General features: G+C 44.4%; 1 pseudogene; it reads right to left on the bottom strand.

The window, feature by feature from the left end:
• Window positions 1-17,767, bottom strand: part of LOC115148358 (muscle, skeletal receptor tyrosine protein kinase-like) — a 46,964-nt pseudogene extending 29,197 nt beyond the window's left edge.
• Window positions 17,768-18,177: the final 410 nt, after the last annotated feature.

Here is an 18,177-nt window from a genome sequence, read left to right as displayed (position 1 = left end):
TCCAGTTTGCTTTATTTTTATAATATATTACACTGGATCTTTCTTGAATAAGTTCCTCCATTTCTTTTTGGTTTTCCTCTAACTTATTCTGTGCCTCTATCTTAGAGTTTTTATTGCTATCTAACTCTACTGTTAGCCCTTCAATTTCCTTTGTTAATATGGACTCTTTTGATCTAAATTGCTTTTGTTTTTATAGATGAGTACTGAATTGCATGGCCTCTAAAAGGCACACTTAAAAGTGTCCCATACAATAAGGGGATCTGCTGTACCTATGTTATGTCTGAAAAAGTCAGTTATAAATTCTTCTGTCCTAGTTCTAAACAATTTATTATCTAGTAGGCTTTGATACAATTTCCAATATTCTCGCCCACGTGTAAATACTGTAAAAGTAATATATATGCCAATTATGTGATGATCCGACCGCATTCTGTCCCCTATCAACACTTTTTTAACTTTTGGTGCCAGAGAGAATGGCATAAGAAAGTAGCCAAGACGACTAGCTTGATTAAGCCTCCACCATGTATATCTCACTAGGTCAGGGTATTTAAGTCTCCATATATTCACTAATTCCAATATATCCATGACATTCATGATTTCCTTAAGTACCTGAGGGTGATAGTTTGTAGTGTGATTTCCTTTCCGGTCCATAGAGGTTTTTAAGACCGTATTAAAATCTCCCACCATAATAATAGAGTCTAGTGTTGCTTGTAGAGTTGATAAATTCTTATACATATTTTCAAAGCAGCTTGGATCATCATTATTCGGACCGTATAGGTTAATAAGCCATATCTGTTTATTGTCCAATAACATATTTCAAATAATCCATCTGCCTTGATAATCTGTTTGGACAATTTGCACATTTGGATCAAAATTACTGTTAATTAAAACCATCACCCATTTTGAATTTCTTTGCCCCATGGGAGAAATATATTTCACCCCCCCAGTTCTTTTTCCACAAAACTTAATCTAAAATTGTTGAATGGGTTTCCTATAAACAATAGATATTATATTCCTTCTCTTTTAGCCAGGTAAATACTGATCGTCTTTTCTTATTATCTGCTAAACCATTACAATTATAACTGACAATACTTATTTCACCACTTACCATAATGAGACACAACTTTAAATTATATTTATGAAAATATATGTTTGTAAACGTACCATTAAAAAGTAACATGATGATTGAGTGTCTATATAGCTGTACCATGATATTTGCATTGCTACTAAGTAAACCTCCAATTGGTCCCTACTATTCTTCCCTCTAAAAGCCCTCCTCATCCCGAGTTGGGTTGTCATCCCAATGCCCGGCAGACCACCCCCGATCCCCCGCATCCCAGGGCCCTGAACAGACTGGGATCCATCCTGGGAAAAGAGCACACAGTGCCATTTACAGAACAGAAGTAGATCAACTGCCAAATGCATTTCCATCACCCTCACCTCCATTTGTATTATATATAGCTGTGGATCATCCTCTATTGTCCCTAACACATTTTACTCCTTCGCAACAGTTGTGGGATACACACATACACCCACACACACTCAACCCTTCCCCCCACACAACCATAAGCTCACATTCTCAACAGTTGCACCATCCCAGATCCCAACTCAAGAAAGGTCTTGGTTTACAAATGCATTTACAGTTGCAGCTGCATTAGAAGGCCTGCAAGACCGTGCAAAAAAAATGGGCAGAAATTTAGAGATTTTATTAACCATTGTCACATCCTAGATGATGGAGGTCAAAAATACACCTTTTCCCTGAAACACCCACAACACGGTCCCCCATATTGACCATATTCCCAAGCATCTCCATGCAGTCAGACTTTGAATTTGTGCCACCAGGGCCACAATAATATATCCCCTTTCTGAATGTCCGAGTGTGACTCCTCCCCATGGGTTACTGCAGCTAGTGTTGCCAGCACTGCCACTGCCTGGGTGGGGGGCACCCCACCGGAATCCCCACTGGCTAGGTACAAGGTCATCAAGGTTCTCATTAGCAGCTTTAAGAATTTCCTTGTGTAGTATGCTCTCCCTTTAGGGGGCTTGGGCTTTGCAGGACCAACCCTGCCAAGCAGGCTCAGAATCTAGAGGGGGCAGTGCTGCTCTTGGTCTCTGACCGCATTTTGGCTGCATAGAGAACACTTACAGCAGGCACATAAAACAGTTAGGGACTTCTCCTTAGTATCTGGGTCATTCAGGTGGGTGTCCAGGGTATAGGGACTTCTCCTTCGTATCTGGGTCATTCAGGTGGGTGTCCAGGGTATAGGGACTTCTCCTTAGTATCTGGGTCATTCAGGTGGGTGTCCAGGGTATAAGGACTTCTCCTTAGTATCTGGGTCATTCAGGTGGGTGTCTAGGGTATAGGGACTTCTCCTTAGTATCTGGGTCATTCAGGTGGGTGTCCAGGGTATAGGGACTTCTCCTTAGTATCTGGGTCATTCAGGTGGGTTTCCAGGGTATAGGGACTTCTCCTTAGTATCTGGGTCATTCAGGTGGGTGTCCAGGGTATAGGGACTTCTCCTTAGTATCTGGGTCATTCAGGTGGGTGTCCAGGGTATAGGGTTGTTGACCGTACCATTAAATTAGGATCATAAATAAATAGATATAATTTATTTTAAAACTGTTCCCCCATGATAGGACAATAAATAAATAAGACGTATAATTCATTATAAAGTATATCCATCATCTGAACAACATTGAAAGCCCTCTCATTCCCCGGCTCTCAGCAATACATTGGTTCTGGGATATGCAACCATTTATTACTCACTCACTCAACTTTCCCAAACATAACAAATAAAATAAAAAGATAAACACACACCCACCATCCACACATACTGTGCCTTCTGTTTACTTAGTTTTTATCTTCACCATCTTGAATTAGTGCTTGTGTGTTCCAGTTTTATTGTATTGTTACAATCCATAACCGGGCTAGAATTGTGTTTCATTATTTTCCTTGTCTATAAGAACTTTGTAGCCTTGGAATAGTCTTTGTGTCTCTGAACAACTGGTTATCAATATATAGTTTATCAACGACGAGAGCAACTCGTTTCCCTTTTCATATATTTTCTTTGAAAATTGGATACAGAACTTTACGCCGTTCTGTAATTTCCTTCGGAACTGATCATTCATGCCAATTTTGGTCCCAGCAAGTCTTTTACCCAGGCTTTTAACCATTATTTTATCTTTAAATTAAGCAAATTTGCCAACGATTGGGTGTTCATACCTTTGGCCTCTCTGTCCAAAGCGGTGTACACGTTCGAGTTGGATTTTGTCGATAGCTTCGCGTGGGATTTGAAGTGCTGTAAGGAGGAACTCTCTAACTACAGATTCAGGAACTTCCCCTTCTTTCTCCTGGATACCTGGAAGTACCAGATTCTCTCTCATGGATCTAGTCTGTATGTCCAGTAAGGCTTCTCTCAGAACGGTGTTCTCCTTTTTAATTTAATTCACTTCGGTTTCAATCTTGCTGACTGTCCCTTTTAGCTTGTGTGTTTCCTTCTCCAATTTCGCAGCTTTTTCATCACTCATCTCGAGGCCTTCAACTCTTTTATATCCTTACTAACTAATTCAAGTGTACCCAGTTTGTCATTTATTGATTTTAACAGATCGGTTTCGACCTTTACCATTCCCGGTGGTGAAAATATTAAATCGTCTGTGTCTGTAGAAGAGTCACGTTTTCGTTTTGAAATCGGTTCCCCTGTCTTACTCTCCGTCATGTTTGGGTGTTGCTTGTTTTCGTAATATTTGTAGATAAATGTCTCTAGTCTTAAGATTTGTTTAGTGTTATTATCCAGATTGAAGGTTATCACCCACCAGATTGTGAAGTGCTAATATTTTATTGAATATTATGTTTTTATCTTGAGGTGCTCTACATAACTTCGTTCAGTCCGCCATCTTCCTACCCATGGGGCGTTTCTAGTTACTTTTCATAGTTACCCTTGGCAGTTATCAGTTCAACGGGTGGTGTAGTCTGGCACCAACTAGTGGTTTGTCAAAATTTTCATTATTTCATTTCATTATAGTATTCTCCATGATAACTTCTTAATACTTTGGTAGTGTTTTATGCTTTCCTCACAAATAAATATATCAATTAAAACAGTGATGATTAAAAATAAAAAGGTACCTGTATAAAAGCATCATCTGTTATCCAGGAGATCATCTGGTTTGGGGTTTCCTAACGTGACACAGGGCAACACGGCCTTGGACTCAATCAGTAGCGTTATGTTGGTGGGTTTTTTTTTCAAATCTGAGGCTCTGGAAGTAGAACATAGTTGCTGATGAAACATTGTGGTATCATTGCAGAGAATTCTTCTCCCTGATTCTGTTGGATGAAATCCATCTGCACCACAGGAGGCAGTTCATTGGCATAACATCGGCCAACTTTACATATTGGAGTGTTCACACCAGCGTGATTGACAAGGACAATCAACATTGAGCAAGACTGCTAAACATACTTCAAACTCATGATCTTGACTCTATTCTCAGCTAGGAAAGTGATCAGTTGAAATATCTGAGACTGATTTGGAGGTACTGTACGCTATGGGCCGTGTAGAGCGAACTAGAACAGGGTGTGGAACAGAATAACACAGGCTGTGTACCAGATGGTATCCTATTCCCTATGGCCCTGGTTAAAAGTAGTGCACTAAATAAGGGATAGAGTGCCATTTGAGGCTCAGCCCAGAACACTATATGGATCTCTTGGAACACGTGGAACAACCCCACATACTCATTTTAAGCGGCGAGGCTCCGCAGCTCTTGGCCGGCCCCTCGACGCCGTTGTTAGCAACACAGCAGTACTCCCTTTATCAGACTCTCTGACGTTAGGGATCAGCAACAGCTGGCCATTCTCCCTGATGGTGTAGCAGGAGTCATGGTAACTGTAGAACACAGGAGGTTGGTGCCACCTTCATTGGGGAGGACGGGCTCGTGGTAAATGGCTGAAGCGGAATAAGTGGAATGGTATCAAATACATGGTTTCCAGGTTTTTATCTCGATTCGCTCCGTTTCCAGCAATTATTATAAGCCGTCCTCCCCTCAGCAGCCTCCTCTGCTGTAGAACATGAATCATAGTTATCAGGGTAGGCTGATATGATGCGTTTAGGAGAGGAAACAGAGACATAGAGCTGTGACCTCCTGGTGAAATATTTGGCACGTCACCCTTCCACTGATTGGATGCATCCCAAACACAGCAATTATCATATTTTGATGGCATGCAGCATACAGCAGCTAGGATTTGTATGTTGTGTTGCAAGCTGATAGGTCAAGATAGGGGGTGGGCGGGTTCTCATGGGATGGGGTGGTTGTTCTATGTCCACGTGATGTCAGCTGGCGATCGGGACTTCACAGATGAATGTGATCCAACAGGATGTCCACTGTCTCCAACAGAGTGCTGATGTGAGCAGCTGGGGATAGGAGACATGACATGACATTATTTCACATCCTACATACAAATATACTACAGTAATTAGTATAGAATTCTGTAGTAAACTGTAGTATACTGTAGAATACCATAATGCAGAATATTATACTATATGTAGTGTCCCAGGAGTGTTAGAAGTCATAATGCATGTAACCTAATTTATGTCCCTCTAAGTCCTCTGAATGCCTCTGTCGACCCTACAGCTATTGTATGCAGTAATGTTAGAAAGCTGTTTCAGAGATCAGTGTTCCAGATATGTTAGAAATTTGTTTCAGAGTTCAAGCTCAACCCTCAGATGAGATATAACCTCAACCCTCTCCTGAGCTCTGTATTTTCAACCCTCTGCTGAGCTATAGCTTCAACTCACAACCCTCAGCTGAGCTATAACCTCAACCGTCATTTGAGCTATGTATTTTCAGCCCTTAACCCTCAGCTCTGAAATGTATGCATTCACTACTGTAAGTCGCTCTGGATAAGAGCGTCTGCTAAATGACTAAAATGTAAATAACATGATCTTGCAATTTCCACGACAGACCCCAAACTTTTGAACGGTAGTGTATGTTTTTCCAGCTGCAGTCTATGATTGATAATGTCAAAAGTCTAACAAAACAGCCCCCACAATCTTTTTATCATCAATTCTCTCAGCCAATCATCCGTCATTTGTGTAAGTGCTGTGCATGTTGAATGCCCTTCTTTATGTTGAATGCCCTTTACCGTAAAACAGCATTTTATATGGTAAAACACATTTTTTTTCCTAAAAGTGTACTAAGGGTTGGTAACAAATCTGTCGTTCTGCCCCTGAACGAGGCAGTTAACCCATTGTTCCTAGGCTGTCATTGAAAATAACAATTTGTTCTTAATACCTCTTGCCGCGCGGCATCCCGTAACCGGGATCAACATCCAGCGAAAAAAATCAGAGAGCCATATTCAAAACCAAATCTAATAATTTCTGTTTCTCAAACATAGGACTATTTTATAGATACACTTCTCCTGAATCGAACCACGTTGTCCGATTTCAAAAAGGCTTTACAGCGAAAGCAAAACATTAGATTATGTTAGGAGAGTACATCAACAAAAACAACCACACAGCCATTTCCCTAGCAACTAGCATACATCACAAATACCCAAAACACAGCTAAATGCAGCACTAACCTTTGACGATCTTCATCAGATGATTCTCCTAGGACATCATGTTACACAATACATGCATTTTTTGTTCGATAAAGTTCATATTTATATATAAAAAGAGCATTTTACATTGGCGCATGACATTCAGAAAATATTTTCCCTCAAATACTGCCGGTGAATCAGCGCCACAATTTACAAAAATACTTGTCATAAACATTGATACAAAATTAAACTGTCATTCAAAGAATTATAGATGAACATCTCCTTTATGCAAACGCTATGAAAGATTTCAAAAAAGCTTCACGAGGAAAGCACTCTGCAATAATCTGAGTACTGCGCTCAGAAAAATACACTAGGTTATACAGATAGCCGCCATCTTGGGCACATCTAAAATCATACATTGCATTAGAAATATTCCCTTACCTTTGATCATCTTCATCAGAAGGCACTTCCAGGCATCCCAGGTCCACAACAAATGTTGTTTTGTTCAATAAAGTCCATAATTTATGTCCAAATAACTCCGTCCAGTAAGCTACTCCAAGCGTAGAAAGCGTGCGGACGATGTCACGACGAAAAGTAAAAAAAAGTTGTATTTACATTCATTCAAACATGTCAAACGTTGTATAACATCAATCTTTAGGGCCTTCAGAACGTGAAGATTCAATAATATTTCAACCGGACGGTTCCTGTGTCTTGAAAAAGGTTTTGGAACGGGAGGATCCTCCCTCGTGAACGCGCCCCAAGAACTGATGTCACCCCATCTCAACTTCCCCTCCTTGCCATTCGCTCTCTGTTCATCGTAGAAGCTTCGAACAACTTTGTAAAGACTGTCGACATCTAGTGGAAGCCGTAGGAAGTGCACAATTATTACTACGTCACCGTGTATTCAATAGGAAACGACTTGAAGAGAGCCCATGCATCCAGATTTCCACTTCCTGGTAGGATTTCTCTCAGGTTTTTGCTTGCCATATGAGTTCTGTTATACTCACAGACACCATTCAAATGGGTTTAGAAACTTCAGAGTGTTTTCTATCCAAATCTACTAATAATATGCATATCCTAGCTTCTGAGTTTGAGTAGGAGGCCGTTTAATATGGGCACATATTTTTTCTGAAATTGTCAATACTGCCCCCTATCCTTAAGTAGCTGTAAGACTTGCCTAGTTAAATAAAGGTTAAATAAAATCTGAGACCAGCCACACAGACAGTTGATGAATCTGTGGGTTTTCACAACTGGAGAATTTCTCCAGAAACTGGGAATGCTCTGGATCGACATGTTTCCCAGTTCCTGCCAATTATCAGCAACTTCGCACAGCCATTGAAGAGGAGTGGGACAACATTCCACAGGCCACAATCAACATCCTGATCAACTCTATGTGAAGAAGATGGGTCACACCAGATACTGACTGGTTTTCTGATCCACGCCCCTACTTTTCTTTTAGGTACCTTTGACCAACAGATTAATATCTTTATTCCCAGTCATGTGAAATCCATATATTGGGGCTTAATGAATTTATTTAAATGGACTAATTTCCTTATATGCACTGTAACTCAGTAAAATCTTTGAACAAAAATATAAATGCAATATGCAATAATTTCAGTGTAGTTTTATTCAGTATACATTATACAATAAATCAAGTTTCTGGCAATGAACACTTGACATTTTATCTCAGTGACCAGCCACTACACTATATTATCTTAGAGATAATATCAATTCCTACTTTATTGACTCTGTCAGGGTACTGACACAGAACCCCTCCACTGGTTTCTTGGGCTCAATGCTAGTAAATGACGCTCAACCTGTCTTCATCATAAGGGAGGTTTCTGAGTCAAAAGGTGAACAAGATGATTATCTCACTAAATAACTCTAAAGCCAAATATGTGTTTGGGCTGGACTCTACCTTTCTTAAAAACTACAAAGAGTCACTCATTGGCCCCATTACTAAGGTCACCAACACATCTGTTGGTCTGGGGGTGTTTCCAAGGGTATGGAAGTCGGCCATAATAACAGCCATCTTTAAATTGGGCGACCCTGCTGACGTGAGTAACTACAGGCCCATTATTATACTACCTGTAGTGTCGAAGGTTGTTGAAAAGTGTGTAGCAGAACAACTGATTTCCCACCTCAACAACGGCCCCTTCACATTACACTCCATGCCGTTTGGCTTCAGAGCGAAACACTCCACAGAAACGGCCAACTGCTTTCTTCTGGAAAATGTGAAGTCTAAGACGGACAAAGGGGGCGTTGTTTGGGCTCTGTTTCTGGACCTAAGGAAGGCTTTCGATACTGTTATCCATGAGATTCTCATCACAAAATTGTCCAAGTTCAACTTTTCCCCCGATGCCTTGAGATAGATGAAAGCATACCTTGAAGGCAGAACTCAGTGTGTCAGAGTGAGCAATGAGCTGTCGCCTACTCTTAGCTATGATGTGGGCATGCCCCAAGGGTCAATACTGGGGCCCCTCCTGTTCAGCCTGTACATTAACCTCTCTGGCGCATGTGGGACGAACTCGTCCCACCTACGTAACAGCCACTGAAATCCAGTGGCGCGATTTTTGAATCGTTAGAAATACTATTACTTCAATTTCTCAAACATATGACTATTTTACAGCTATTTAAAGACAAGAATCTCGTTAATCTAACCCCACTGTCCGATTTCAAAAAGGCTTTACAACGAAAGCAAAACATTAGATTATGTCAGCAGAGTACACAGCCAGAAATAATCAGACACCCATTTTTCAAGCTAGCATATCATGTCACATAAACCCAAACCACAGCTAAATGCAGCACTAACCTTTTATGATCTTCATCAGATGACACACCTAGGACATTGTGTTATACAATACATGCATGTCTGTTCAATCAAGTTCATATTTATATCAAAAAACAGCTTTTTACATTAGCATGTGACGTTCAGAAAAAGCATAACCCCCGCAAACTTCCGGGGAATTTACTAACAGTTTGCTAAATTACTCACGATAAACGTTCACAAAAAGCATAACAATTATTTTAAGAATTATAGATACATTACTCCTCTATGCACTCGATATGTCCGATTTTAAAATAGCTTTTCGGATGAAGCACATTTTGCAATAATCTAAGTACATAGCCCGGCATCACAGGGCTAGCTATTTAGATACCCACCCAGGTCAGCCTCCACCAAAATCACATTCCCTATAAGAAAAATGTTCTTACCTTGCTTGTTCTTCGTCAGAATACACTGCCAGGACTTCTACTTCAATAACAAATGTTGGTTTGGTCCCAAATAATCCATCGTTATATCCAAACAGCGACGTTTTGTTCGTGAGTTCTAGACACTATCAGAATGCTTCATCACGGTGTCGCGCATGGCGCATTGGCGTGACAAAAATGTCTAAATATTCCATTACCGTACTTCGAAGCATGTCAACCGCTGTTTAAAACCAATTTTTATGCCATTTATCTCGTAGATAAGTGATAATATTCCGACCGGGAATATGCATTGAGCCTAAACAGCCGAATTAAATTTCTCCTCAGGAGCGAATCGTGCACCGCCTCATTCAAAGGTCCTCTGAGCCGCCACTTGCCAAAGCCGATAATGTGTTTCAGCCTGAGGTTCCCTCGTCAACCTTCAGTTATTTCCCGGGCTCTGAGAGCCTATCGGAGCCCTGGGAATTGTCACGTTACAGCTAAGATCCTTACTTTTCAATAAACAGATGCAAGACGCACGACTCCTTGTCAGACAGGGTACTTCCTGCTTGAAACCTTGTCAGGTTTTTGCCTGCCATAGGAGTTCTGTTATACTCACAGACACCATTCAAACAGTTTTAGAAAATTCAGTGTTTTCTATCCAAACCTGAACAATAATATGCATATTCTAGCTTCTGAGTTGGTGTAGGAGGCAGTTAAAAATGGGCACATATTTTTTTTTAAATTCTCAATACTGCCCCCTATCCCAAACAGGTTAATGATCTGCCTTCTGTCTGTACTGGGTCTGAAGTTCAAATGTATGCAGATGATAAAGTGATATATGTGCATGCAAAGAGAAAACAACAAGCTGCACAAGAACTCACTACTGTGCACTGTCCCTGTAAAAATAGAATAAACTCAACTCAATATTATCTTAGTGACCAGCTACCACAGTGACAACAGACACTACATTATCTCAGTAACTACAGACACTTCACTATATTACCTCAGTGACCAGCCACCACAGTGACTTCAGCCACTACACTATATTATCTCAGTGACTACAGCCACCACTATATTACCTCAGTGGCCAGCCACATAAACCTCCCCCAACAGGGCAACGTCACGACACCATCTCATCTGATCTTAAAGTGTCTACAGCCAATACACTATCTTATCTTAGTGACCAGAAACTACAGTGACTACAGACAATACACTACACTACTCTGGCACCCCAATGGTGGAACAAGCTCCCTCACGACACCAGGACAGCGGAGTCAATCACCACCTTCCGTAGACACCTGAAACCCCACCTCTTTAAGGAATACCTGGGATAGGATAAAGTAATCCTTCTAACCCCCCCCAAAAAAAAGATAGATGTACTATTGTAAAGTGGTTGTTCCACTGGATATCATAAGGTGAATGCACCAATTTGTAAGTCGCTCTGGATAAGAGCGTCTGCTAAATGACGTAAATGTAAATACTATCTTAGTGACCAGCCACTAGAGTGACGACAGCAACTACATGATCTTATCTTATTGACCAGCCACTACAGTGACTACAGCCACTACACTATATTATCTTAGTGACCAGCCACTACAGTGACTACAGCCACTGCACTATATTATCTCAGTGACCAGCCACTAAACTATATTATCTCAGTGTCCAGCCACTACACTATATATTCTCAGTGACCAGCCACAACAAAAAATACTTTACACCATATTATCTTAGTGACCAGCCACTACAGCAACCAGCCACTACACTACATATTCTCAGTGACCAGCCACTACACTATATTATCTTAGTGACTACAGCCACTACACTATATTATCTCAGTGACCAACCACTAGTGACAACAGCCACTACACATCTTATCTTAGTGACCAGCCACTACAGTGACTACAGCCACTGCACTATATTATCTCAGTGTCCAGCCACTACACTATATATTCTCAGTGACCAGCCACAACAAAAAATTCTCAGTGTCCAGCCACTACACTATATATTCTCAGTGACCCGCCATTACACTATAATATCTTAGTGACCAGCCACCACAGTGACTACAGCCACTACACTATATTATCTCAGTGCCCAGCCACTACACTATATATTCTCAGTGACCAACCTTTACACTATATTATCTCAGTGACCAGCCACTACAGCGACCAGCCACTACACTATATTTTCTCAGTGACCAACCTTTACACAATATTATCTTAGTGACCAGCCACCAGTGACTACAGCCACTACACTATATTATCTCAGTGACCAGCTACTATGCTATATTATCTCAGGTGACCAGCCGCTACTCTATTAACTCAGTGACTACAGCCACTACACTATATTATCTTAGTGACCAGCCACTACAGTGACTACAGCCACTGCACTATATTATCTCAGTGACCAGCCACTACAGCGACCAGCCACTACACTATATTATCTTATTGACCAGCCACTACACTATATTATCTTAGTGACCATAAGCTACAGTGACTACAGCCACTACACTATATTATCTCAGTGACCAGACACTACACTATATTATCTTATTGACCAGCCACTACATTGACTACAGCCACATCAGCATACCATTTAGATGGTTATGATTGTAACATAGAGCCAGTAGGGGATTGATTGGGGACATTGCCCTTTGTAGGGCACCGTCTTTCGGATGGGACGTTAAACAGGTGTCCTTACTCTGTGGTCACTTAAGATCACATGGCACTTATCGTTAACCCCGATCTCCTGGCTAAATTCCCAATCTGGCCCACCATTATGGTCACCTAATCATCCCCAGTTTACAATTGGCTCATTCATCCCCCCCTCCATCTATTCCCCACATCGTTTCTGTAAATGAGAATGTGTTCAGTCAACTTACCTGGTAAAATAAATATTATTAATATCAGCACTTCTTGTACATTTAAGGGCCAGCCGTGCTGCCCTGTTCTGGGTCAATTGTAATTTTCCTAAGTCCCTACTTGGGCCACTTTACCACACGACTGGACAGTAGTCAAGATGGAACAAAACAAGGGCCTATAGGAGCAGCCTTGTTGATAACGATGTTAAGAAGGCAGATCAGCACTTTATTGTGGACAGACCTCTTCCCGTCTGGCTCTGAGGAGCATTCCTCGGAGACAAGACCTACCCCAAACTATTCAATAAAATTACATATTATATTCTGTCTCTGTTGTAATTCAGTTAAGCCTGTACTCAATGGAGGTACTGTAGGTGAACGTTTAAGCCACCATTTATTTAATATCTCTGTCTTCTGTCGCCATGTGTTCCTAACATCACGTAGATCTGTGTTTGTGGTGGAGCTGTGGAAACAGAACAGCTACTACTGTGGCTTGTTCTGTCTCCACATCTCCAACACAAACAGCTACCACAGACATATTATTCACAGCAGGTCAGGACCAGAATGTCATAATGTAGGTGGCAGGGAAGTCAGGCGCAGGACAAACCAAATTGGTTAATCTGGAGTATTTATTAATGAAAAAACATACTCCAAAACCAAAGTACAAAATAACATGGGTAAAATAAACCCGTCGCACACGATACAAAATACACACGTAACATAACATCCCAAACAATCACCGACAAGGACATGAGGGGAACAGAGGGTTAAATACACATGTAATGAATGGGAAACAGTTGTGTAGGAAGACAAGACCAATGGAAAACTGATCAATGATGGCTAGAAGATCGGTGACATCGACCGCCGAGCACCACCCGAGCAAGGAGGGGCAGTATCCCCCCCCCCCGACACGCAGCTCCAGCAGCGCGTCGACACCGGCCTCGGGGACGACCCGCAGGGCCATCCGGATGGAGACGATGGAACTCTCGAAGCAGGGAAGGATCTAACACATCCTCCACCGGAAACCAGCATCTCTCCTCCGGACCGTACCCCTCCCAGTCCACGAGGTACTGAAGACCCCTTGCCCGATGTCTCGAATCCAGGATGGATTGAACGGAGTACGCCGGGGCCCCCTCAATGTCCAGAGGGTGCGGAGGAACCTCCCACACCTCAGCCTCCTGGAGCGGGCCAGCCACCACCGGCCTGAGGATAGACACATGGAACGAGGTGTTAATGCGGTAATAGGAGGGGAGCTTTAACCTATAACATACCTCGTTCACTCTCCTCGGGACTTTAAACGGCCCCACAAACCGCGGACCCAGCTTCCGGCAGGGCAGGCAGAGGGGCAGGTTTCTGGTCGAGAGCCAGACCCTGCCCCCCAGTGCGAACACCGGGGCCTCACTGCGGCGACTGTCTGCGCCAATTTTCTGGCACCGCACGGCACGCTGAAGGCGGACGTGAGCGGTGTCCCAGGTTTCCTCCGCACGCCGGAACCAGTCGTCCACCGCAGGAGCCTCGGTCTGACTCCGATACCAAGGGGCCAGAACCAGAACCGGCTGATACCCCAACACACACTGAAAGGGAGAGAGGTTAGTGGAGGAGTGGCGGAGCGAGTTCTGAGCCATCTCTGCCCAGGGCACACACAAACTCACAAACTCCGCCCACTTCTCCGGCCGGTCCTGGCAATGAGACCTCAGAAATCTACCCACATCCTGGTTAACTCTCTCCACCTGCCCGTTACTCTCAGGGTGAAAACCCGAGGTAAGGCTGACGGAGACCCCCAGACATTCCATGAATGCCTTCCAGACCCTAGAAGTGAACTGGGGAACCCGATCAGACACTATCCTCAGGCACCCCGTAGTGCTGAAAGACGTGTGTAAACAGAGCCTCCGCCATTTGTAGGGCCGTAGGGAGACCGGGCAAAGGGAGGAGACGACAGGACTTAGAAAAATGATCCACAACGACCAGGATCATGGTGTTACCTTGTGAAGTTGGAAGATCGGTTATAAAATCCACCGACAAGTGCAACCACGGCCGTTGTGGAACGGGTAAGGGTTGTAACTTACCCCTGGGTAGGTGTCTAGGAGCCTTGCACTGAGCGCACACTGAGCAGGAGGAAACATAAACACTCACGTCTTTAGCTAAAGTGGGCCACCAGTACCTCCCACTAAGACAGCGCATCGTCCGATCAATCCCAGGATGACCAGAGGAGGGTGACGTGTGAGCCCAGTAGATCAATCAGTCGCGGACAGCAGAAGGAAAGTACAGACGCCCAGCTGGACACTCAGGGGGAACGGGCTCTGCACGTGACGCCCATTCAATGTCCGCAGCCAGCTCCCACACTACCGGTGCCACCAAACAAGAAGCTGGAATTATGGGAGTGGGATCCATGGACCGCTCCTCTGTGTCATACAGCCGGGACAGTGCGTCTGCCTTAACATTCTGGGAACCTGGTCTGTAAGAGAGGGTAAACACAAAACGGGTGAAAAACATGGCCCACCTTGCCTGGCGAGGATTCAGTCTCCTCGCTTCCCGGATGTATTCCAGATTGCGGTGGTCAGTCCAGATGAGAAAAGGGTGTTTAGCCCCATCAAGCCAATGTCTCCACACCTTCAAAGCCTTGATGACAGCCAACAGCTCCCGGTCCCCCACATCATAGTTTCTCTCCGCCGGGCTGAGCTTCTTAGAAAAGAAGGCACAGGGGCGGAGCTTAGATTGCGTACCCGAGCGCTGAGAGAGCACAGCTCCTATCCCAGCCTCAGACGCATCCACCTCCACTATGAATTGCAAAGACAGATCCGGATGTGCCAACACAGGAACCGAGGTAAACAGAGCCTTCAGTTTCCTAAAAGCCCTGTCAGCCCCAGCTGACCACTGCAAGCGCACCGGACCCCCCTTCAATAGTGAGGTAATGGGAGCAGCTACCTGACCAAAACCCCGGATAAACCTCCGGTAGTAATTGTCAATCCCTAAAAATCTCTGCACCTCCTTCACCGTGGTTGGAGTCGGCCAATTACGCACGGCTGTAATACGGTCACTCTCCATCTCCACTCCTGACGTAGATATGCAATACTCTAAGAAGGAGACGGACTGTTGAAAGAACAGGCATTTCTTAGCCTTGGCGTACAGGTCATGCTCCAACAGGTGACCAAGTACTCTGCGCACCAGGGACACATGCTCAGCGCGTGTAGCGGAGTATATCAGAATGTCATCGATATATACCACTACACCCTGCCCATGCAGGTCCCTGAAAAACTTGTCTACAAAAGATTGGAAAACTGATGGAGCATTCATCAACCCGTACGGCATGACGAGGTACTCATAGTGCCCTGATGTGGTACTAAATGCTGTCTTCCACTCGTCCCCCTCTCGGATACGCACCAGATTGTATGTACTCCTGAGATCCAGTTTAGTGAAGAAGCGCACCCCGTGCATTAACTCAATCGCCATGGTGATCAGAGGTAGTGGGTAACTGTATCTCACCTTGATTTTATTTAGACCTCGATAATCAATGCACGGGCGCAGACCTCCATCCTTCTTCTTCACAAAAAAGAAACTCGAGGAGAAGGGTGAAATGGAGGACCTAATGTACCCCTGAAGCAGGGATTCAGATTTATACGTCTCCATAGCCACCGTCTCCGCTTGCGACAGGGGATACACGTGACTCTTGGGAAGTGCAGCGTCTACCATGAGATTTATTGCACAATTCCCCTGTCGATGGGGTGGTAATTGAGTTTTACAGAAGTCGAGAGCCAAATTGGCATATTCAGGGGGAATGCGCACGGTGGAGACCTGGTCTAGATTTTCAACCATAGTAGCACCAACGGAAACCCCTACACACCTACCTGAGCACTCTCGCGGCCACCCCGTGAGAGCCCTCTGTGGCAAGAAAAAGTGGGGTTATGACGAGTTAACCAGGGTAGGCCCAGCACCACGGGATACGCAGGAGTGTCAATAAGGAAAATACAGTTTTTTTCCTTGTGAGCCCCCAATACTCAAAGGAGCTGTGGCCTCCTTGATCAACCCTGACCCTAATGATCAACTATCTAAGGTGTGAACGGGGAATGGCACACCCACGGGTACAATGGGGATCCCTAAACTATGAGCCACCGTTTGATCAATAAAGTTCCCAGCCGCGCCTGAATCTACTAGTGCCTTATGCTGGGAATGAGGGAAAAAAAAAGAAAAAAAAACATTCAAAAAATAAAAAAAGTTACAAAAAAAATACAAATTATAATCTGGAAAAGTGACAGACACAAATATGAGCAACAGACACTCTGGATGAGAATGGTGCCTACTCACCTGGGGTGGCGCCAGAGCGCCCTGCCTGTTACCTCGATTCCCAGAGGAACCTACCCGGCACCAACCAACAGTGTGACCTCTGCGGCCACTGATGGTGCACGAGCGGGAACCCCCTCCGGTCTCCCTGCGCACCTCCCCTCCCAGTTCCATGGGAAGAAGAAATGGGGTGCGAGAGGATGGAACCACCAGACCCCGATCTGGACGTCCGCGAGCAGCCAGCAGGTTGTCCAGCCGGATGGACAGATCCACCCGCTGGTCGAAGGTGAGGGTGGTGTCTCTGCAGGCCAGCTCCCGACGGACGTCCTCACGCAGACTGCAGCGGTAATGGTCAATCAGGGCCCCGTGATTCCATCCCATGCCGACTGCCAGGGTTCTGAACTCCAGGGCGAAATCCTGGACGCTCCTCGTCTCCTGCCTCAGATGGTAGAGGCGCTCACCCACCGCTCTGCCCTCAGGGGGGTGGTCAAAAACGAACTCCTCATAATGGTCCAACGCCGCATCATCTCCTCCACACACAGTGCTGGCCCATTCCAGGGCTCTCCCGGTGAGGCACGAGATGAGGGCGAAACTCTTCTCACGGTCAGTCGGAACTGGGGGAACCGTGGCCAGATAAAGTTCTACTTGGAGCAGGAAACCGCGTCGTAACCCTGAGGCAAGGCTAGACTGATGCCGCCGGGTTCCGGTTGGCACGGGGCGCTTCGGATAGACCCCGGTTGGGCTGGTGGAGGCGCTGGATGAATTTGTCTTTCCCAGCGGTCCAGATTCTGGACAACGCGATCCATGGCGGCGCATAGATGGTGTAGCTTCTTCGCATTCTCCTGGATGTGCTCCTCCACCTCTCCGTCCGGGGTATCTTCTTCTGCTGACTTCAATATGCAGGTCGATGATTCTGTCATAATCGTGTATGTAGGTGGCAGGGAAGTCAGGCGCAGGAGAAACCAACTTGGTTAATCTGGAGTATTTAATGAAAAAACTAACTCCAAAACCAAAGTACAAAATAACATGGGTAACATATACCCGTCGCACACCAATACAAAATACACTCGTAACATAACAAAACAATCATGAGGGGAAACAGAGGGTTAAATACACATGTAATTAATGGGATTGGAACCAGGTGTGATGGAAGACAAGACAAAACCAATGGAAAATGAAAAACGGATCAATGATGGCTAGAAGACCGGTGACGTCGACCGCCGAGCACCACCCGAGCAAGGAGGGGCATCGACTTCGGCAGAAGTCGTGACACAGAGAGATATTATTCACAGCAGGTCAGGACAGAGACATATTTTAGAGTGGAAGCCAT

This window comes from Salmo trutta, chromosome 15 (assembly GCF_901001165.1).
Source record: "Salmo trutta chromosome 15, fSalTru1.1, whole genome shotgun sequence".
Classification (NCBI taxonomy): Eukaryota; Metazoa; Chordata; class Actinopteri; order Salmoniformes; family Salmonidae; genus Salmo; species Salmo trutta.
This window is presented reverse-complemented; position numbering and strand designations above follow the sequence as displayed.